The sequence below is a fragment of the Leucoraja erinacea genome, chromosome 3, assembly GCF_028641065.1.
Source record: "Leucoraja erinacea ecotype New England chromosome 3, Leri_hhj_1, whole genome shotgun sequence".
Classification (NCBI taxonomy): domain Eukaryota; kingdom Metazoa; phylum Chordata; class Chondrichthyes; order Rajiformes; family Rajidae; genus Leucoraja; species Leucoraja erinaceus.
This window is the reverse complement of record NC_073379.1, coordinates 41,154,783-41,177,952: the sequence shown is the minus strand read 5'-3', so window position 1 is coordinate 41,177,952 and position 23,170 is coordinate 41,154,783. Positions and strand designations below refer to the sequence as shown.

Here is a 23,170-nt window from a genome sequence, read left to right as displayed (position 1 = left end):
TGTTTTATCGCTGTTGAGTTTGAGGAAGTTATGTTGCATCCAGGTTTTTATAGCTGACAAACAGGTGTTGATATGGGAGAGAGGGGGGTTGTGGGGGGGATTTGGTGCCGAGGTAGATCTGGGTGTCATCGGCGTAACAGTGGAAGTTCAGGTTGAAGTGGCGGAGTATCTGACCAAGGGGGAGGATGTAGATGATGAAGAGAAGAGGGCCGAGTACGGAGCCTTGGGGAACGCCTTGAGTGACTGTGGCTGTAGCAGACGTGTGGTTGTGGACAGAGATGAAGTGGGATCTGTTGGAAAGGTAGGAACGGAGCCAGCTGAGTGCAGAGCCTTCAATGCTGAGGTCTTTACCACCCTATCTAAATGAGATTCTACCTTCAGGGAACTGTGCACAGTTATTCCTAGATCCCTCTGTTCAACTGCATTCCTCAATTCACTACCATTTACCATGTGCGTCCTATTTTGATTTGTCCTGCCAAGATGTAGCACCTCACACTTATTAGCATTAAACTCCATCTGCCATCTTTCAGCCCACTCTTCCAACTGGCCTAAATCTCTCTGTAGACTTTGAAAATCTACTTCATTATCCACAACACCACCTATCTTAGTATCATCTGCATACTTACTAATCCAAATTACCACACCATCATCCAGATCATTGATGTACATGACAAACAACAGTGGACTCAACACAGATCCCTGTGGCACCCCACTCGTCACTGGTCTCCAACCTGACAACAGCCATCCACCATTACTCTCTGGCATCTCCCATTCAGCCACTGTTGAATCCATCTTGCTACTCCACCATTAATACCCAACAATTGAACCTTCTTAACCAACCTTCCATGAGGAACCTTACTACTAAAGTCCTTATAGACAACATCCACTGCTTTACCCTCGTCAATTTCCCTAGTAACCTCTTCAAAAAATTCAAGAAGATTAGTCAAACATGACCTTCCAGGCACAAATCCATGTTGACTGTTCCTAATCAGACCCTGTTTATCCAGATGCTTATATATATTATCTCTAAGTATCCTTTCCATTAATTTGCCCTCCACTAACGTCAAACTAACAGGTCTATAATTGCTAGGTTTACTCTTAGAACCCTTTTTAAACAATGGAACAACATGCGCAGTACGCCAATCCTCCGGTACTATTCCCGTTTCTAATGACATTTGAAATATTTCTGTCATAGCATGTCATATACATGTCAGAGAAAAATTGAATGCTAGAAATTTAGTGTCATTATTATCTAACGCAAAGAAATTACATTTTCCGAAAATGAGGGAGATGTCTAAAGTTGGTACAGTAAACCCTTGTTTTAACAGACCTCTTTACAATGGATTTCAGTTGGTGGACGGACGTGCTGATGCCACACCTGGCTTGGCCCGCCTCCCCGGCCGCTTAAAGCCCCGGCTTCCAACCACTGCCAACTCACCAGCAAACCCTTCACCCACTGGCTGCGGTTGTTGGTCACGTTGTAGCCCCTTGGGACAGTGCTTACTTCGGGCTGCCGCCACTGACTGGATGTGCTCGGTCACCGCGGGGCTACCTCCCCACCCACCTGCTGCTGCTTCTACCTGTCGGCCCTTGGTTTGTCCAGTTGACCGTTGCTGCCGCCGTCTCCTCCCGTCGCTCTGTCTGTGTCACTGGACTGTGTGCGGTGGCTGTAGAAGCGCTCACTAGTGCTGATCAGCAGCCACAGCACCTTGTTTTAAGGTGAAACAACATATAGTGCTGCAGTAACTCAGCATTCAGTCTGAAGATCCCCATGTTACCTATGTATGTTCTCCAGTGATGCTGCCTGACCTGCTGAGTTGCTCCAGCACTTTGTGTCCTCTTGTGTGTTAACCGTCAGCTGCAATGTTTTGTTTCAACTACATACATTGATAGTACCATACCCGGTTATGACGGACAATAGCCATTAACGGACACCCCCCCCCCCCCCCCCCCCCCCCCCCCCCCCCCCCAACCTATGGTTCGTTGTAACGAGGGTTTAATATTGTTGGCTTCGGAATTTTTAGCAAAGGCCATGAAGGCTTAGTAACAAGGCTTGCAAGAAACCTGGATTAAGTGTAGAGAAACTGCAGTGAGGTTATGATCACCCCTTGTCTTTTTGAAAAGATCATCTTTGCTGCTAAATGCAGGGGGTGGGATAGTAATAGATCTATTGCTTTCCTGCTTTCCTACTTTTTCTTTCCATTAATTTGCCATCAATGTCATCTCTGCTCAGCACACTGAATGTGAGCTGGACCGCAGCAACGTTGTCTCTTGTGTTAGAGATATCGTCTGGTCAATGTCCTTTCACTTCCGGTGTCACTTTTTCCTTTGGGTGTTTGGGAAACAAGTCTTCAAATACTTTGCCTTCATTGGGTCCAATATATTGTGTATTATTTCATAAATTTTCACACACAATCGAACGTGACAGAGCAGTGCCCCATTATCAGAAACATTGCGTTTAATGGAAATCCCCCTTTAGATTCACTGGCATTTACTTTTAGTATACGAGCTTTCTCCAAAATCTCAGAGAAACGGGTTCTATGATGGCATTAAAATTTGGTGCTTGCTGTGTGCAAATTACCTGTCATGTTTCTGTAATCACAACTGACGCTATTCGTCAAGAGCATTTCCTTAGTTGCAAAGCACTTTGGAAGAATGGACCAGTGCCTCCAGCAGACTTATTAAAGTGGTGTTGGATTTCAGTTTCTATCCTGTCTTTGTCCTTAATCCCTCAATGGTGTTTTTATGTTAACAATAATCAAGATGCATTTAACCAAGAAAATGTTGCACTATCAAGTTTCTTTCGTTTTGCACATTATTGAGACCGGCAACTCAAAGCAAGGGTCGGGTTTAGGTCAAGTCTTGGGTGATTATGGAATTACACAACACTTGCAACAGAATTAGGGATTCAAGGGATATGGGGATAAAGCAGGAATGGGTACTGATTTTGGATGATCAGCCATGATCATAGTGAATGGCAGTGCTGGCTCGAAGGGCCGAATGGCCTACCCCTACACCTATTTTTAATGGTTATATGTTCTATGTTTCTATAAGGCAATTCTACCCAATGGGTCCTCATTGGTATTTGTAATCCACATGAATCTCTTCGCATCCCCTTCGCCTCATCCTTCCAGCAAATGCTATTTCAAGGTCAGTTTATTATCACATGTACCAATTAACGTACAGTGAAATTTAAGTTACCATTCAGCCATACTAAGTGAAAAGACACACAACCACATAAGTTAACATAAACATCCAACACAGTGGATTCCACATTCTTCACTGTGATGGGAGGCAATAAATTTCAATCTTCTTCCCCTTGTTATCCAGCGGTCGGGGTCAGTCAAACCATCGCAGTCGGGGTGACCAAAGCCCCTGCAGCCGACAATCGAAGCCCCCGTCGGGGTGATCGAAACCCCCGCGTCGGGGCAGTTGAAACTCTCTCCGCGGCATGGAGCTCCTGAGTTGGTCTCTTCTCCCGCGTGCTTCACCATGTTAAAGGCCACAGGCCCCGCGGTTGGAGCTTCGACCCCCGGCAAAGCTCATTTGTATATTTACCCCAACTGCACTGCCAGTTTGTCCTTGGGCAAGTTCTTGGATTGCCATTCTCAAAAAGGAGGATTTAGGGGCTCTTGCAATCACGGAGAGATGGTAAGTTAAGTATTAGTTAAAAATCTCAATTGAAGTCTGATTATTGCAGTGCAGTTACTAGGATTTTCTTAGGTTAGACACTTGTCACAGTACCACAGCAAACAAAAAAAATCCTGAAGACCACAAGCATGAAAGTGAGGCTAATCTTAAAATATAGAAGCTAAATCTGTCAATGCTTTTCACATTGACTACTCCTTCACACAGCCCTCTGAGGTAGAGCTTTTCAAAGATTCACAACCCTCTGAAGCAAATCCTCCTATTGTCACTTCAAAATGGCCGACCTAATGTCCCCTGCATTTTCAGAGGCTCCTGAAGTTCTAAGCAGTGGAAACCACTTCTCGGCATCTACACTATTACTCCCCTCCAGTATCTATGACTTTGTAGATACTGGTTCAGTTATCTCAGCAAGAAGTTTAATTGGGGCGAGCATGATGAAGGCTGCCACTTGCGGATGAAATGTTGTCCAGCAGTGTTAATGCACTTTCTTGAAACTAACTGCAGCTTTTCAAGTTGCCACAAGATATTCAATTGAAGTTTCAAATAGAGAAATGGGATTGATTAATGTACTTTCACTGTCATGAGATAATGTGATCTGTGTGCCTTCAGAACTGTAATTTGCATTGGTTCAATAGAATGGCCATAAATTGTGTGAACAGTTGCAGATACTGTGCAAGATCAGAATTATTCTGCATGTGCTGTTCTTGCACCACTGTGTACATCAGTTGGAACATTTTCTGATTTAGAAAGAGGAATTTGAATGATACCCACCCTCCTTTTGTACTATGCCCACCCTCTGCACCATTTCTGCCCCCAAATCCTCCTACTATAATGCTGACTAGATTGAGTCCAAGGCTTTTTGCATCTGATCCAATTTTCCTCTCGGCTAACGCTAATGATGGCCTCAGTTTGCACCCACTCGTGCGGGTTTGATTACAATTTATCTTTGGGGAAACTAAGAAATAATTTGCAGTTCCACAATGATTTTGATAATGTTAAATCTCCCAAACATTTGATAGTCGTTGGAGAATTACTTAGCTGTGTCACTCTGAAAGTGTAGGCAAAGTGGCAGCTTATTCATACATGAGTTCTAGTTTAATTGGGTATAAACATTGGTTGCAAGACTGGGGAGAGCTCCCTTACTCCTCTCTGAAAGTATGCTGTGCGAGCTTTACCAAAAAAAATGACCATGCATTTCCAGTACTACATAGTCAGCTGCAATTTTATTTGTGTGGAATGAGTTTTGTGCCCATAATCTTGGGATTTGGAGGCGGGAGTGTACTCTTTTTCTTGGGTAGTCTGGGTAGAGAACAATTTGCTACCCTCGACGCCGGCGTGAGAATTTATTTTAACGTGGGTTGGCCATTTATACCAACCAGTACATGTTCATGACTGAACTTTGTCCTTTGACAATGGCAAGGAGGTCCAATTGGAGATCAGGCTCTGCTGCACAGATTTCATTGCACGCATATGCGCACACACCTCGCCATGAAAACTGTGACACAATCTTTACCTCCATTCCCCTCCCTTGCACCCTCCAAACCTGATCTCCTTCCTCGGTCTCCCTGTGTCAGTTCACTTACCCTATATTTAAGAGGGAGTTAGATGGGGCCCTTGTGGCTAAAGGGATCTGGGGGTATGGAGAGAAGGCAGGTACAGGATACTGAGTTGGATGATCGGCCATGATCACATTGAATGGCGGTGCAGGCTCGAAGGGCCAAATGGCCTACTCCTGCACCTATTTTCTATGTTTCCCCCCCAATGGCCTTCTTCCTCCTCCTCACTCCCTTCCCCCCTAGCCTTCTCAATTCCCTGCTACCATCATGTGGTTACCAGATAACTCATTTCCACTTCAGTCCCAGTCCCTCCCCCTCCCTTCCACTCCACTCCCCAAAACTATTCCACCTGCTGAAAGCTTGCTCTAACAGTTTTGCTGCCCAATGCCTGTTGTGGTTTGCCTACAGGAATAGTGCCCTAATTTCCAAATGGCTTTCCCCATAAGCAGTCATGCTATCCAAAGCTGGCAGACCAGCCTCAATCTCTCTCAGAAGACCTCGGGTGAATCTTTCTGTCCCATTAGTGCTGCTCAATGTCGGTAGATTGAGGTCCACAGTTGGACCCCACCATGCACTTTTCCCCAGTGAATGGGGATAGATTCATCCCACAGGAGTGGGAGCCGATCACTCAGCTGCCATTTATTGTCCTGCAAAACCAATATATGCCCAAGTGCAGGGAATCTGTTTACCAAATTCCTCTTAAAGCTCCTGGGGGGCCCTCTCCCAGCCTCCCCATTGAGCACACATTGAACACAACTTCAGGAATATTGAGGGCAGGACTCGGAGCAAGAGTGGAGAATCCCTCTCTGGCCAACAGAGGTATCTTGTGTTTGGTTGCCAGTGGCTGGCAGGATACTGTGGTAAATTGATGTTTAGTGACCACAGATAGAAGTGTGGTAGGGAGATGTGATGAAAGCAACCAATCGGATAAATCAATTTTGGCTCTTTAAGAGCTTGTATACGTTTCTGAGATCTTTTATGTAATCTGTGATTCTTCTTATTCCCTTGAATCTGGTGGTGTATATAAAATCATTGGCATTCAAACAAAACGGGGGCTAAAAGAGCATAGCTGGGGGATTTAGACAAATACCTGAATTGCCAATGCATGGAAGACTATGCATCTAATGTGGTTAAATGGGATTGGAGCAGATGGGTAAATGGGATTAGAGTAGACGGGTACAACCTGGTCATGGTGGGCCAAATTGTACTTTAGTTTAGAAGCAGCGTGACCCTTCAACCCACCAAGTCGACACCGACTAGCGATACCCGTACACTAGTTCCACCCTACACACTAGTGACAATTTACAGAAGCCAATTAAACCAACAAGCCTGCACGTCTTTGGAACGTGGGAGGACATTGGAGCACCCAGAGGACCCACGCGGTCACAGAGGAAACGTGCAAACACCATACAGACTGCCATCCCTTGTCAGAATCAAACCCAGATCTCTGGTGCTGTAAGGCAGAAACTCTACTTCTGTGCCACTGGCTTCTCCCTGTGCTGTAGGTTAAGGGTTATTATTGAAACACCTACCATAATATAGAGAAAGCTTTGTTTTGCTTTTTATGTTCCTGATGGGTAGTGCTGAGCACAAAAGGAATGAGGAAGAAAATTATTTTAATAGGAAGTCTTGAACTGGGTGTGGAATTTGAGTTGGTGCAATTAACGTAATACCAGGTCTGACTCATTTAATTATTCAGATTCGAAAACAGCACTGTTCCTGGATCGGGAAATAACATGAAATATTTTGAAGGCTTGAAAATACTGTGTTTTTCATTATTTTTATAGAATGTGGGTGGTACTGACGGGGCTGGCATTTAATGCCCAACCCTTGCCTCCCTTGAGAAGGTAGTGGCGAGCCATCACCACTCGTGTGTGTGTGTGTGTGTGTGTATGTGTGTGTGTGTGTGTGTGATGAAGGTGATTGCGCAGTGCTGTAATGTAAGGCAGTCCAGGATTTAAATCCAGTGACAATAAAGGTGTTGCCAACATGTTACCAAGGACGCACGATGTGGATGGAAATTTACAGGTGATGGCATTCTATGCACCTGCTGACCTTATTCTTTCAGAAATTAAGAGAGAAGTATTGGGAGGTGCAGATGAAAAGGCTGTTGGAAAATGTGTTGACAGCAACCACGCTGCACTGGTGATGAAATAGTCACAGCTCGGCTTGCTGTGCTTTCTTTAATACAGCAAGCATGTTCCTGAAAGATGGCTTGTTTCAGCCACCTTGCCCTGCAGTACCTCATTACCGGATAGCCCCAGTGTAAACTGCTCTTATCCAGCTAAGGAATTTGGCGTTTCATGTTCTCCATTTTTATGCTGATCTGTTTGGGTTCGGGCTCGAAGCTGTCCATTCAGGACAGATGAGAACCGGTTTCCCCACCCTGAGTAGTAAATCCAGAGAGATGTAATTGTTATATGGTTATAGAATACTTGAGCATGTTGAAAAACCAATGTATGAAAGGGAATGATGGGGAGAAATCTAGGGATATGGAGTTTATGCAGAAAGGTGGTGCTGTGCTGAAAAGTTTAGTTTAGAGATACAGCACGGAAACAGGCCCTTTGGCCCATCGAGTCCACACCGACCAGCGATCCACGCATTAACACTATCAAACCAATGAACCTACAAACCTAGAGTGTGGGAGGAAACCGAAGATCGCTGAGAAAACACACGGGGACAACATACAAACACCATACAGACAGCACCCGTAGTAGGGATTGAGTTCGGGTCTCCGATGCTGCAAGGCAGCAACTCTACTGCTGTGCCACCCTGACCAGGTCATCAGAGGTCCAAATAACAGAGCAGGCAGGAAGGTCAATCAGCCCACTGCCTCTTCGATTTCATACATTCAGCATTTGGTTTTGAGGGAAGAATGAGTAAACTAGGAAAATTAGTATGTAGATTATCATTGTGCAAATGTTTAAGGTGCTTTTTCAAGCATTCGTGTTGAGGTGCCTTTTGTGCTCAAGCTGACTCTTCTGAAAGTAATCAAATTACTCCCACTCCATTCCCTTTTCTCTGTAGCCTTATAAATGTTTTCCTTTTCAAGTGTTTATCCAATTTCCTTTTAAGAGCAGCCATTGAATATGTTAGGACTGCCTTTTAATGCAGCATGTTCCAGCTCACAACTCATTTTTGATGTTTGTATGTATATACTGTGCCTTCCATAATGTTTGGGGCAAAGACTCATCATTTATTTGCCTCTGTACTCAGTTTGGGATTTGTAATAGAAAAATCACATGTGGTTAAAGTGCACATTGTCAGATTTTAATAAAGGCCATTTTTATACATTTTGGTTTCACTATGTAGAAATTACAGCAGTGTTTACACATAGTCACCGCATTTCAGGGCACCATAATGTTTGGGACACAGCAGTGTCATATAAATGAAAGTAGTCGTGTTTAGTATTTTGTTGCATTTCCTTTGCATGCAATGACTGCTTGAAGTCTGATTCATGGACATCAACAGTTGCTGGGTGTCTTTGGTGATGCTCTGCCAGGCCCCGTATTGCTGCCATCTTTAGCTTATGCTTGTTTTGGGGGCTAGTACTCTTCAGTTTTCTCTTCAGCATGTAAAAGGCATGCTCAGTTGGGTTCGGATCGGGTGATTGACTTGGCCACTCAAGAATTGACCATTTTTTAGCTTTGAAAAACTCCTTTGTTGCTTTAGCAGTATGTTTGGGATCATTGTCTTGCTGTAGAATGAACGGCCAGCCAATGTGTTTTGAGGCATTTGTTTGAACTTGAGCAGATAGGATGTGTCTATACACTTCAGAATTCATTATGCTGCTACCATCAGCAGTTGTATCAGCAATGAAAAGTGAGGCAGTACCTTCAGCAGCCATACATGCCCAGGCCATAACACCCCCACTACCGTGTTTCACAGATGAGGTGGTATGCTTTGGATCTTGGGCAGTTCCTTATCACCTCCATACTTTGCTGCCATCACTCTGATATAAGTTAATCTTCGTCTCATTTGTCCACAAGACCTTTTTCCAAAACTGTGGTTGTTCTTTTAAGTACTTCTTGGCAAACTGTAACCCGGCCATCCTATTTTTGCAGCTAACCAGTGGTTTGCATCTTGCAGTGTAGCCTCTGTATTTCTGTTCATGAAGTCTTCTGCGGACAGTGATCATTGACAAATCTACACTTGACTCCTGAAGAGTGTTTCTGATCGGTCGGACAGGTGTTTGGGGATTTTTCTTTATTATAGAAAGAATTCTTGTCATCAGCTGTGGAGGTCTTCCTTGGCTTGCCAGTCCTTTGTGATTAGTAAGCTCACCAGTGCTCTCTTTCTTGTTAATGATGTTCCAAACAGTTGATTTTGATAAGCCTAAGGTTTGGCTGATGTCTCTAACAGTGTTATTCTTGTTGCTCAGATTCATAATAGCTTCTTTTACTTTCATTGGCACAACTTTGGTCCTCGTGTTGATAAAAATAACAGCAATAACGCCTAATGCCTTCCCCTATTGATAGAATTATTTTGAAAAACACTGTTTTCTATAAAGCAGTTTCTTAGGAATGTAGCTATGGTATTATAGTTGAACTACTTGTACACATAGTAATGATGGTAAACATCGTCAGATGAGGCTCACAGAGGCAATACCCATGTAAGGTGTTAATTTCAATCTCCACTCCAAAGACATGCACAAAGCACCTAGATTGGCTCTCCAGTGGTGCGATCTTTTAGACAAAGATGTTCAGCTATGGTCTGGATGCTCTCTTAAATGGGTATAACAGATTCCATGGTGCTAGTTCAGAGTTATCCCACCTGTCCTGCTAAAACGTTATCCCACAAACTGCATCCTAAAAGCCGATGATCTAGCCTTGACCCGAAACGTCACCCATTCCTTCTCACCAGACATGCTGCGTGTCCCACTGAGTTACTCCAGCATTTTGTCTACCTTCGATCTGGACATTAACTTGGTGTTTATGGGAGCTAGCTTGGTGGAAATTGACTGGTGAACCTCCTACAATATAGCATTGACACTTTCAAAAGCATTTTGAACCCTGACTAGCGGAGTCGGGGGATATGGGGAGAAGGCAGGACCGGGGTACTGATTGGGGATGATCAGCCATGATCACATTGAATGGCGGTGCTGGCTCGAAGGGCCGAATGGCCAACTCCTGCACCTATTGTCTATTGGTTTTTGTCTATTGTCATTTCATTGGCTGCAAAGCATTTGGGACTTCCTGATTTGGTAACGGCTTTTGTAAAAATGCAAACATTTCGAATGCAGTTAGATTTCATCAAATCTCCATTCTCCTTTTTGCTTAATTAAAAATAATAGGAATTTAAAATTACACAAAGGAATGGCTTCGAACTTGGAGTTTAACCAAGTGCAGGAAATCTGCAATGATTTATTTCTTAATCTGCCTGTCAGTACTTATCTGCAGTTTGACAGTTTGAGGGAGTGTTAACCTTTGTACTTGTGGTTTTCTATCCCAGAGGTGACCGTGCCATTTTATAATTTATACTTTGTATTGTGATCTTTGTTAATATTTTAAAACAAATGATTGTAAGACCTTTTTCATGCTGCCAGCCCTTGTAATTTTCAGCTGATGTGCTTCATGTTTTTGCTTTAGCTGCTATTTCAGGGGTTTGCCGTGACTATCATTAGTGATGATTTGAATTATTTTGTTTCCCTTTGACAATTTGTTGGATGCAGGAGACCAGAGATGTTAGTGGCCATTGCTGTCGGCTTGTTTCATTATCAGTCAAGTGTGTGCTCACAAATGCGCATAAATGCTTTAAGTACGCATTATAAATACTGGAAATTTAAAAATAGAAATTCCAAGGGGCGCTCTTCAGCATCCTCAGGCAAAGAAACAACAATGGCATTTTGGCGTCTGTCTCTCCACTGCTATATTATAAGATTCAAACTGTGATTAGAGACACCATTCTATTTAAAAAAAAAAAATTATGCTTGGAATTTTTGGATTGAACATTTTTTAGTGGGGGGGGGTCAGAACGAGGTATCAGAGGTAGGAAGGAATGTAATTTGAAATTGATTCCCTTTTTTTCTATCTTCCCATCCTCCAGTGGCCTGTTCTGCTTGCCCCTCGGTAGGAAGGATGTCATTAAGCTGGAAGGGGTACAGAAAAGATTCACCAGGTTGTTGCCAGGACTTGAGAGCTTGAGTTACGTGGAGAGACTGGGACTGTTTCCCTTGGAGCATATGAGGCTGAGAGTTTTATAAAATCAAGAGCGACATAGATAAGGTGCATGATCACAGTATCATTTTCAAGAAAGAGCAGCCTACAACTGGAGAACATAGGTTTATAGTAAGAGGGGAATGATTTAGGAGTCCTGAGGGATATCATCCTCGCACAAAAGGTGGTGCAAATAATGAACGAGCTGCCAAAGGAAGCTGAGAACATGGATACAATTACAATGTTTAAAAGGCATTTCGACGGGTCCATGGATCAGAAGGGTTGAGAGGGATTTGGGCCAAACACGGGCAGATGGGACAATTGTAGCGGCACCTAGTGGTATGGCTGGGAAGTCAGAACTGTCATTGGTCGGCACGGTCACATGACAGCGGGGGTTCATTCACGGGCCTTTAGCCAGTTATCAGTGCTCCTCCCAGCGACAGGAGCTGTGTTTTGTAAGCTCAGCAAGGCACGCGATTTTCACGAGTTTTAGTTTCGTTTTCTGTAGATAAAAACTTTCACTCAACCTGCCTGGTCTCGCTTCGGTGGTGACCCCGACGATCCGAACGTTTGGCGGATCTCAACATGAACGCCGCAGAAAACCTCGATGCCAACCCCACCCAGCAGAACGCGGTTTCACTTAAACTGCCCGTTTTCTAGCCGGTTCAGCCTCGTGTGCGGTTTCAGCACATCGAGGCCCAGTTTGAGATCCGCCAGATTGTTGCGGATTCCACCCGCTATTTCTACGTGGTTGGTGCGCTCAGCCAGGACACCGCCATCCGTTTGCCCACTTACCTGCAGAATCCGCCTGCCGTCAATAAATATGAAGGTCTCAAGGGGCTGCTGCTGCGCACCTTCGGGTTCAGCTGCCGCGATTGCGCGGCCCAGCTCTTACACATGGACGGCCTCGGCGATCGTAAGCCATCGGTGTTAATGAGCGAGATGCTGTCACTCATGGACGACCACCAGCCTTGCCTTTTGTTCGAGCAGGCTTTCCTGGAGCTGATGCCCGACGACATCCGACTGTTTCTCGCCGGGTCCGACTTCGCTGACCCCCTGCAGCTCGCCAGAACGGGTGGATGAGCTGTGGCTCGCCAAGCTGCAGGACGGTGTTTCCATCAGCCGGGTGTCCGCGACTCCACAACAGCGTCGACGGTCCGTTCCACCATCGGCCGACAGCGCCAAACTGCAGCCGACCACCGTGGATAGCAGAAAGCGCCATGGTGTTATTACCACCATTGCTGGGGTACGGCGGCCCGCCAATGCAGCGCCCCTGCTCGTATCCACGAAATGCCTCGGCCGATCACCAGTAGTGGCTATCGCAGTAGGCCAGAAACCGCCTCTATGTCCGGGACTGCCATTCCAGGCTCCGATTTCTTGTGGACACTGGGAGTTTCTTACCTCCGTCCAGTCGATACCCGTGCTGGTAAGCATGTCCCCACCCTGTCCACCGTCAACGGCAGCCCCATCCGCACCTATGGTACTCGCACCGTTTCCCTCGTCTTTGACCCTCGCTGTTACTCGTGGCCATTCAGGATCGCGGATGTTTCCCAGCCACTGCTAGGCGCCGATTTAAATTAAAAAAAAATGTTATGGGCCTTCTCCCTCCTGGTTGACGTCCGGGGGCCAGCGCCTCAATCCTCCGGAGTCCCTACCGCATGCGTCACCGCGGCCCGCGGTTTCCTCCGGCCCACATCTTGGATCTGTGTCGGATGCAGACGGTGCATACGCTCCGATTCTGGCCAGGTTTCCACACATTCTGACCCCTCTGTTTCGTTCGGCCGTCCCCAAGCATGGGATTATCCATCACATCCTCACCACCGCCCTCTGCTTCACGCACGGGCGAGCAGGCTCCAGCCCGATAAGCTGCGTTTGGCTAAGGAAGAGTTACAGAGGATGGAGGACATGGGAATTGTGTGGCACTCCGACAGCCCATGACCTTCCCCACTCCATATGGTTCCCAAATCTTCCAGCGAGTGGAGGCTTTGTGGGGACTACCGCCGCATTAACACCGTCACGAACGCTGACCGCTACTGAGTCCCGCACATCCAGGGGGTTGGACTTTGTATTCATTTGCCTAGACGACATTCTGGTCGCCAGCCGCTCCCACCAGGAGCACTGTGCGCACCTCCGGGTGCTGTCCCAGCGGCTCCAGGACCACCAGCTCGCTATAGGGTGATTTCACTAAAGGTCACTGGAGCGTAGATCCGCACCCACGTGACCAAAATTCTCAAGTGGAGGACACTCGAGGGTTCGGTACATGTTAGTGGATGGGAAAAAACGCATTTTCCCACCCGTTAAAAACATAGAAAACGGCGAGGTTGTGAGCTGCAATTTACTGTGCCAGTCGGGGTGAACGTGAGGCACAGCTACCTAGATTTACAGGGGAAAAAAAAGATAGCAAGTAAGGTAAATTCAAGAGGGAACTGAAGGTGCCAAACCGGCGGAAATGAACAGCCGACATTTGCCGTGGATATTTACAGGTCGAAAATATCGGGAATTATCGCGTTTGCTCGCTGAATTTCATCAAAAGTAAGTTAATAATGCCTTACTTTTGATGAAATTCAGCGAGCAAACGCGGTAATTCCTCGAGTGTCCTCCACTTGAGAATTTTGGTCACGTGGGTGCGGATCTACGCTCCAGTGACCTTTAGTGAAATCACCCTATTAACGCTGCCAAGTGCCAGTTTGGTCTCGGTTCCATTCCTTCCTCGGACACCATGTTACCCCACAAGGAGCTACTCCTCTCCCCGGCAAGGTGGAGGCGATTCAGCAGTTTCCTCAGCCGCTCACCATTAAAGGGCTCCAGGAGTTCGTGGGGATGATTAATTTTACGTTGTTTTGTGCCAGCTGCGGCCTGGGTCATGCGGCCTTTGTTCCAGTGCGTGGCCGGCAGGCCGCGGGACCCGGTGAGGGACGCCGAGATGGTGCCAATGCCTCCATGCTCATGCACCATGGGGTCTGCTGCCCTAACCGCCCTCACTGTCAACGCTTCGGATACTGCCGTCGATGGGGGACCTCGAGCAGTTTATTGACCGGTTCGTCTCCGAGTTTACCACCAATGTCCTGCACATGGCAGGCAAACTAAACAAGGTCAATGACGCCTTATCTCATCCTGCGATCCATGCCGTGCTGTCCGTGGCCCCTGGGTGTTGACTATTCTGGGCTGTCTGCTGCGCAGCGAAACGGGGACGAGATGATTGCCTATCGTAATGCTGTTTCGGGGTTGGTGTTGTTGGATGTCCCGCTCGGACCTTCGGGTGTGATGGTCCTGTGTGATGTCTCCACCGGGCAGCCGCGGCCCATCGTCCCTATGGGTTGGTAGCGGCGTGTGTTGGACTCCATTCACGGGCTGGCCCACCCTTCCATCTGGCAACTACAGCGTTGGTGGTGGCCAAGTTCGTCTGGTACAGCCTCCGCAAGCAGGTTGGGGCCTGGGCCAAGGCCTGCATTCCCTGCCAGACGTCATCGATCCAGCGGCCTGTGCGTGCGCCGCTCCAACCTGTAAATAAAGACTATTTGACTCAACCTGCCTGGTCTCGCTTCACAATTATAAAACCTGGTCAGCATGGCTAAGTTGGGCCGGAGGGCTTGTTTTTGTGATGTGTGGTTCTGACTCGGTGCACCCAGAGCTCCCACACATCTTCCTCCTCAAAGTGTCGGCTGTGGGTCCAAAGACTACACTCTCGCCTCTCGAGTCCATAGATCCCAGGTTCAAATATTTCTCTAGAAGGTTGATCACATGAGCAAGGCTTCTGTTTCATTATAGTATTGAAGGAGGACTCCACAGCTGGGGGCATTGTCCTTGAGATGAGGCTCTATGTTCTCACTCTAATGGACATAATGGGCCTTTATGATCAAAATATACCCCCCTCCCTCATTTCCAAACTCTATCCTCTAGGCAATATCAGTAAACTGAATGATCTGATATCAGTTGTATGGGCTATGTCCATAACCTGACATCTCAAAGTGTGCAGACAGTTTTAAGTGCTCCATAAGCTGGTCTTTTACTTTTGTGCCACTTTCCTGCATTAACCCTATATCCCATGATCACTTTAATAATATCTAAATATCTCAATCATTCAGTAACCAAGTTCACAGCCCTCTGGCAGATAGATTTGAATAGTCAAATTCTCCTCAACTCTACCCTGAATGGCCAGCTCCTTATTTTGAGACAATAATTCTTTGGGTTTTTTTTTTAAAGGCAACTCAATTGGATGATATTATTCTTGAATCTCTCCTGTCAAAGCTCTGAAAATGTTATCCATTTCTTGAGTACAGAGTCAAGAGTGGTTCTTGGGTTCTTGGTCCTCCCAAATATTCCAAATTGAATTTAAACTGGAGGTGGTGGAGGGAGGACTTAAGCCAGACCTAATTGGAACTGAAATTCTCACTTGCTTACATTTCAGAGAGATTACTACTTTTTCTTTACTCGAAGGGTCTGATCACTTTATTGGCCGCAGTGTTTCTTGGGATTTTCCGAAATTGTAAAATATGGGGCAGGAATGCAATGACGGTAAAAGTCAAAGAATTTGAAGACTCTGCTTCCTCCTTGCATTGTTAAATAAAAAAATTACTTCTGCCTTAGTTAAATGCTAGAGGCATGCAGAAAGCTTTTTTGAATCTCATGGAATGCTGATGTGACCCACCCACAGCAGGTGAATAGGTATTTCCAACTAGGCTGACGTTATTTGCATCATTATTTGCCTGCAACCTTCTATGTTGCACAGCAGGAAGCATCTGCATTACTGTAAAGAAATGATTGTAAAACAGGTTGATGGATTTGAAGGCTCTGGAAATGTGAGTGATTGCTTATCCTTATAAATGTTATTTGCCTGGTTTCTGTATATTTGTATCTGTAATTCAATGCCAAAATTACTGGACCAGTAACCCAGAATTTGTCTGCTGAATTATATTCCAACATATTATATGGTATACAAAACAAATGTCGCTGTGCCTTAGTTAGTTAAGTGACAATAACTGAATTTGAACTAATAATATCTATTATTGGATGTTACATTTTTTTTAACCGATTCATCTGGCTCACTTGTGTCTGATAGTGAGGAACGTTGCTGTCTCTGCTCAGTAGATCTGTATACGATAGTCTAATTGAGGCAGCACTCTCCTCTGAAAGTGGAGGTTGATTACCTGACTCGAAGCCTGAGGGAACCTGATTGGGTCAACTCTGGGTTGAGTTGAGTGCATTGTGCTCGGGAACCATTCAGACTAGTTGGAGAGAGAGGTGTGAGTGCATGACAGACAGGCAGGCATGCACAAAGCAATCGGGTCAGCAAAAAAAATCTAAATTAGAGTTTGTGCTGTGCAGCCTTGCCGCAAGAACGGAACTCACTATCAAAACATGGAGGGGACGGGGGACACAATTTTTTGGCGGCCGCGCACACACACGCACACACACACACACGCACGCGGCTTCGGAGGCTTAATCCAGCGCTAAATGCAGCTCAACTACCTGTCTCACCGGGTTAACTAACAGCCCTGTCTGGACTGACGGGATACCAGCGCTGCTTCTCCACGCTGGCCATATTTCCTGCAAGCCCAGGCAGGTTAACCTGGCAGGGATGTCACCCGCCTCTCAAAATATGGGGGGGACGTGTCCCCTCTGCCCCCCCCCCCCCGGTTTTCCGCCCCTGCCTTGCCGCACTTTGGTTGGCTCTCAATGTTATACCACTGCAGGCCTCTACCAGCAAGCCGTTTTGTGGAGGGCGCAATTAATATTAGTTTAGCTGAAACTACCCATGTCCAATGTGTGGTACTGAACGGATTCTAGAGAGAGTTTGTATTTTCGAGTTGTTGCATTGAATCTTCACGCCTTGGTATTTTAACTCATCTCAGTGTGTGGTGTTTGCACACAGACCCCTCTGAGACCAGCGTGCAATGTTTGCAAACGGCCCTCTGAGATCAGCGCGTTATTAACAGGAGTCAAGGAACTGCAGATGCTGGAATCTTGGAGAAAGTCCCAATGCTGGTGGAACCCAGCGGTTGGGCAGCATCTGTGGAGGGAATGGACAGATGGCATTTCGGGTTGGGACCCTTCTTCAACAGAGGGGAGTAGTAATGGGGATAAGCTGGAAAAGAGAGCCTGAAGAAGGGTTCTAACCTGAAATATCCATTCCCTCCACAGATGCTGCCTGACATGCCGAGTTACTCCAACATTCTAGTTTGTTAATACAGAGCCTAGGTATCTAGGATCATTGCACAGACAAATAGGACACATTAATAGCAGATGTCACTGCTTTTAACGTAGAACATAGAACTATGCAGCACATGAAAGGTCTTTCAGTCTATGTCGGTGTTGACCAGGATATCAATGTAAACCAATCTCCCTTTTATCTGTTGTTCACCCATTGCCTCAAGCCTGTTTCCAGTGTCGGTGTCTTATATTTCTTCAGTAAATGCTTGAGCTGAACTCATTTTGTCAGACTGCGTGTGAGAAAAGGTTTGTGATTTGGAATATTTGGATGACACTTTATAAGAACCAGCACAGGTGAGGAGACTCGTTGACCTCCTCCTGTATTGTTAAGAAACATTGATGTAAAATCAAATTTGAATGATTATTTTGGAGAGATTTTAAACATTTTCAGAAATGTTGTTCTGTGGGGAGAGGTTGTGGAAGAATTAATGACTGGGCCCTCAGTTGCTCTAATGATTTGGCATTCCATGTTAATTGGGACATTGAATACCGTGTGACAAACAAATGATCCAGTGTAGGTTTTGCCGGCTGGTTTAAGTTTTCAAACTGAGTTACACAACACTGATTTAAATGCTGACGGAGCTTAATTATGCAAGAGATTACACGTGGAGAAAAAGGCCTGTCTTCATCACCTGCTCTCCATCGATCATGTCCTCTCCATCTCCTTCTGAACCACTCCAATCTTTTACAGCCACCTCCCGTTTCCCCTCATCTGACGTGTGTAAACTCTAGTCCCGTCAACCCTCTTGGTGGGCGGGAATAGATTGGGAGAATTTCTCCAGCACAGCCCCATGTGCAGGGGGCAGCATTTAATGTCACTTCCATGGCTTAACTTCACTCAAACCACTGCTGCTGTAGGATCCTCTGCGCTTCCCACATTACAGCTGTGACTGCACTTCACAAGTACTTTGCTGGTTCTGGAGTTCAAGATGCGCTGAGGGGTGTGTGAAAGATGCTTTAAAAATATGGAAACGCTAAAAATGAGGAAGGCCGAGGATCTGTAAGCTTGTTTTCAGCAACAGCACTTTGGTGGAGAAAGTTTAAAAACTTCAACTTACTGGGCGTGCATATCTTTGAAGATCTGCCCTGGACCCAGCACATTGATGCTTGACACTGAAGAAGGGTTTCGGCCTGAAACGTTGCCCATTTCCTTCGCTCCATAGATGCTGCTGCACCTGCTGAGTTTCTCCAGCACTTTTGTCTACCTTCGATATTCCAGCATCTGCAGTTCCTTCTTAAACACATTGATGCTTTCATAAAGAATGCCCATCAATGCTTCGACTTCCTTAGAAGATTGAATAGATTTGGCATGTCAACAAATGCTCTCTTGAATTTCTCCTGGTTTACAGTGGAGGACACATTGACTGTTGCATCACCACCTGGTTCAATAACTCGAACGCTGAAGAATGAAGACTGCAAAATGTGGTGAACACTGCCCAGTTTATCATAGGAACTTACCTCGCCACCAACAGAGGGGTCTACAGGACTCCATGCCTCAAAGGAGCCGGCATCGACTGGAACCCACACCACCCTGGCCACACTCTCATTTCACTCGTGCCATAGGGAAGAAGGTACAGGAGCCTGAAAACTCTAATGTCCAAGTTCAGGAGCAGTTGGTCCCCAACAACCATCAAACTTAAAGCCTACAATCACCAACTATGCTCTGAATGACATGGATCTGGGGGCATTGTTTTTGGCTTTTGCACTATTTTTATATATGCTGAACTTTTTGCTGTTTATTATCATGTTTGCAGACTACTTAACGTTGTTCTATCTGGGACATATGACAATAAAACACTCTTGACTATCTGTTGTGCTTGCAGGTGAGACTTTCATTGTTTTGTTTCGGGGCTTTCTTGACCTTTGACAGTAGAAACTGCAGATGCTGGAATCTTGAGCAAAAAAAACAATGCGCTGGAGGAACTTAGTGGGTCAAGCAAAATCTGTGGAGGAAAGGGGCAGACACGGTAACAGGTTGGGACCTTTCTTCAGAGGTCCCTATCTGAAACATTGTCTGTGCATTGGCCTCCACAAATTTGCCTGGACCATTTAGTTCCTCCCAGCTGTTTAATGTGATATAAATGCATGTCCTGGTGATTTTCACGTTGCCCAGCAATTTGATTTTCACGTTGCCCAACAACAAGCCAGTCTTTCTTGTCAGCTTCAAGCTTCTTCCTCAGAAATGAACCATGCAACCACTGGGGTTCAGCTTCAGTAGGAAGCAAGGGGGAGTTTGTCATTAGACCTGCATCAGATTATAACTTACAAAAAGCTCCAGCAAATTATTGGCTCATCAGATGCCATCCCGGGTACGGCTCAGTCGATACAAAGGAAGATGGTTATAGAGTCACGCCGTAGCAGATTTTATGGATATTTCCTTCTAGTCCAATCATCTTTAGCTGCTCATCTATAACTTTCTTTCCTTGACAAGGGGCTCCTTTCTGGTGATTTCCTGGAATTTGACTCTTCTTTCACCACTCCTCTGCTGTGGAAGCAGCCTTCAGCAGAACTTGGACAACCTCCAGGTGCACATCAACAAATGGCCGATAATATTCCTGGCACGTAAATGATGGAACAGCCATCTCCAGAAGATAAAAAGTCAAGCCATTTATCCTGCTTTCAACAACACTCCTTAGAAATTGTACTGTTTTAGATTTTTTTTTAATGATATGATCAGCAATTAGGATGCTATCCATTGGGCGATGATTATCCACCTGGCTACCTTAACAATGCTGCCCTTTAGCAGTAAGAACATACTGTGTTATTGACATATAGAATTCATTGTCCATGAAATGCTCTGAGTTCAGTGTGAATGGCTTTAAATTAGTGCAGCTCACTTATAACCATATAACAATTACAGTACGGAAACAGGCCATCTCGGCCCTACAAGTCCGTGCCGAACAACTTTTTTCCCTTAGTCCCACCTGCCTGCACTCATTCCATAACCCTCCATTCCCTTCTCATCCATATGCCTATCTAATTTATTTTTAAATGATACCAACGAACCTGCCTCCACCACTTCCACTGGAAGCTCATTCCACACCGCTACCACTCTCTGAGTAAAGAGGTTCCCCCTCATGTTACCCCTAAACTTCTGTCCCTTAATTCTGAAGTCATGTCCTCTTGTTTGAATCTTCCCTATTCTCAAAGGGAAAAGCTGATCCACATCAACTCTGTCTATCCCTCTCATCATTTTAAAGACATTTATCAAGTCCCCCCTTAACCTTCTGCGCTCCAGAGAATAAAGCCCTAACTTATTCAACCTTTCTCTGTAACTTAGTTGTTGAAACCCAGGCAACATTCTAGTAAATCTCCTCTGTACTCTCTCTATTTTGTTGACATCCTTCCTATAATTGGGCTACCAAAATTGTACACCATACTCCAGATTTGGTCTCACCAATGCCTTGTACAATTTTAACATTACATCCCAGCTTCTTTACTCAATGCTCTGATTTATAAAGGCTAGCATACCAAAAGCTTTATTTACCACCCTATCTATATGAGATTCCACCTTCAAGGAACTATGCACGGTTATACCCAGATCCCTCTGTTCAACGGTATTCTTCAATTCCCTACCATTTACCATGTACGTCCTATTTTGATTTGTTCTGCCAAGGTGTAGCACCTCACATTTATCAGCATTGAACTCCATCTGCCATCTTTCAGCCAATTCTTCCAAATGGCCTAAATCACTCTGTAGACTTTGGAAATCCTCTTCATTGTCCACAACTCCCCCTATCTTGGTATCATCTGCATACTTACTAATCCAATTTACCACACCTTCATCCAGATCATTGATGTACATGACAAACAACAAAGGACCCAACACCAATACCTGAGGCACCCCACTAGTCACCTGCCTCCAACCTGACAAACAACCATCCACCATTACCCTCTGGCTTCTCCAATTCAGCCACTGTTGAATCCATCTTGCTACTCCTGCATTTATACCCAACAGTTGAATCTTCTTAACCAACCTTCCATGAGGAACCTTGTCAAAGGCCTTACTAAAGTCCATATAGACAACATCCACTGCTTTACCCTCGTCAATTTCCCTAGTAACCTCTTCAAAAAATTCAAGAAGATTAGTCAAACATGAACTTCCAGGCACAAATCCATGCTGACTGTTCCTAATCAGACCCTGTTTATCCAGATGCTTATATATATTATCTCTTAATTATTAAAAGATTTGTTCAATACTTTAGCATTGAACTTGCAAGATGTTTGCTTTAATGTGCTCATTGGATACATGCAATAGCACAGGCATGATGGGTTGAAGGGCCTTGCAATATTACTCTGACTCTTTCCTTTTGGACTGCGTAATGTAATTTCAAGCAAGTGTGACAAAAGGAACTGTAAATGCTGGTTTGCAGAAAAAAACCCAAAGTGCTGGAGTAACTTGGAGGAGGTCGGGCAGCATCTCTAGCGAACATGGATAGGTGATGTTTTGGGTTGGGGCCCTTCAGTCCCGACCCGAAACATCACCTGTCCATGTTCTCCAGAGATGCTGTCTGACCTGCTGAGTTTCTCCAGCACGTTTAATCTTTTTTCAAGCAAGTGACACGATAGTGTATACATCCATTTGCTGTTTCTTTGTGCTGTAACATACAAATCCATGCAATATGCAGGCTTCATCTTTCTTTTTATTAAGACGAGAGATTGAATTTTTCACAAAGCAAGTTGTGGCAATCTGGAAAGTGTTGCCTTTGAACATCTAGGTAAATATTTATGTAGGGCAGTCTAGAAATAGAGATTTTGAAGAGGATTAATTGAAGAACCCTTTCAATGAGGCAGCACTGACAGATTGGCCTGATTGTCTTCCAGCGTGATAAGATTCCAAAATGTAATGGGCCTCTAAGTGAAATTTTGTGAATTTTATTTGTCAAATAATGTGTTGCTTCATCTGAACTGGTTCAAAGATAACCAGCTTATCCACCGGATCATGTTCCATATGTCAAGTTTCAAAACCACACATTTGACTATGAAAATTGAAGATGATGACAAAGACTTGTCGTCTTTTTGCTGCGTAGTAAATGTAGCCGGAAGCCTTGGTGCTTCTTGAAATGCAGTCACTGTTAAAATGTAGCTCTGCTCGAGTTAGCTGTTCGCTATATTCCCAGAAATGGCACACTGATAATTACCAGGTGATCCCGATAAGTGATGTTGCTACTTAGATTTAAATAGATCATTTGTTTTATTGTTGCACTATAAATGATGGCAACAGGGAGACGTTTCCAGCACCTGGAGATCATCTATTCCCACCTGTATGGTATTAGTCTTGTCTGGGAGGTGGCACCTGGGACTGCCAGCATTTCCTGAAGTTCATCAGTCATGGGAGCAGAATTACGCAATACGGCTGATCAAGTCAACTGCACCATCCAACCATGGCTGTCGATGCTGACGCTTTAATTCATATTCCTGTTTAGTTTCTGGTTTGGTGATATTAACCCACAGTCCTCTGACTCCAGAGACAACAGTGCCACGGGTGGCCATTGCATCAGGGTTGACTGTTCCTAGTCATTTTTCAAACCCCCATTCATTGTTTATACAAGAACGGTGTACAAGTACAGGGCCTGAAGAAGGGTCTTTACGCGAAACATC

The 23,170-nt window shown here is 45.2% G+C and overlaps 1 protein-coding gene across 7 annotated transcripts in view; it reads left to right on the top strand.

The window, feature by feature from the left end:
- The window catches only part of LOC129695518 (phosphatidylinositol 4-phosphate 5-kinase type-1 beta-like), a 146,546-nt gene that overhangs the window by 50,960 nt on the left and 72,416 nt on the right, over positions 1-23,170 (top strand). Inside the window, exon 1 of one of the 7 annotated variants that reach the window (XM_055632508.1) lies at positions 15,993-16,158. The exons of the other annotated variants lie outside the window; for them this stretch is intronic. The gene's annotated coding sequence lies outside the window, so the exon portion shown is untranslated. Of the gene's footprint in view, positions 1-15,992; positions 16,159-23,170 lie in introns of those variants that run through there. 7 annotated transcript variants of the gene reach the window in all.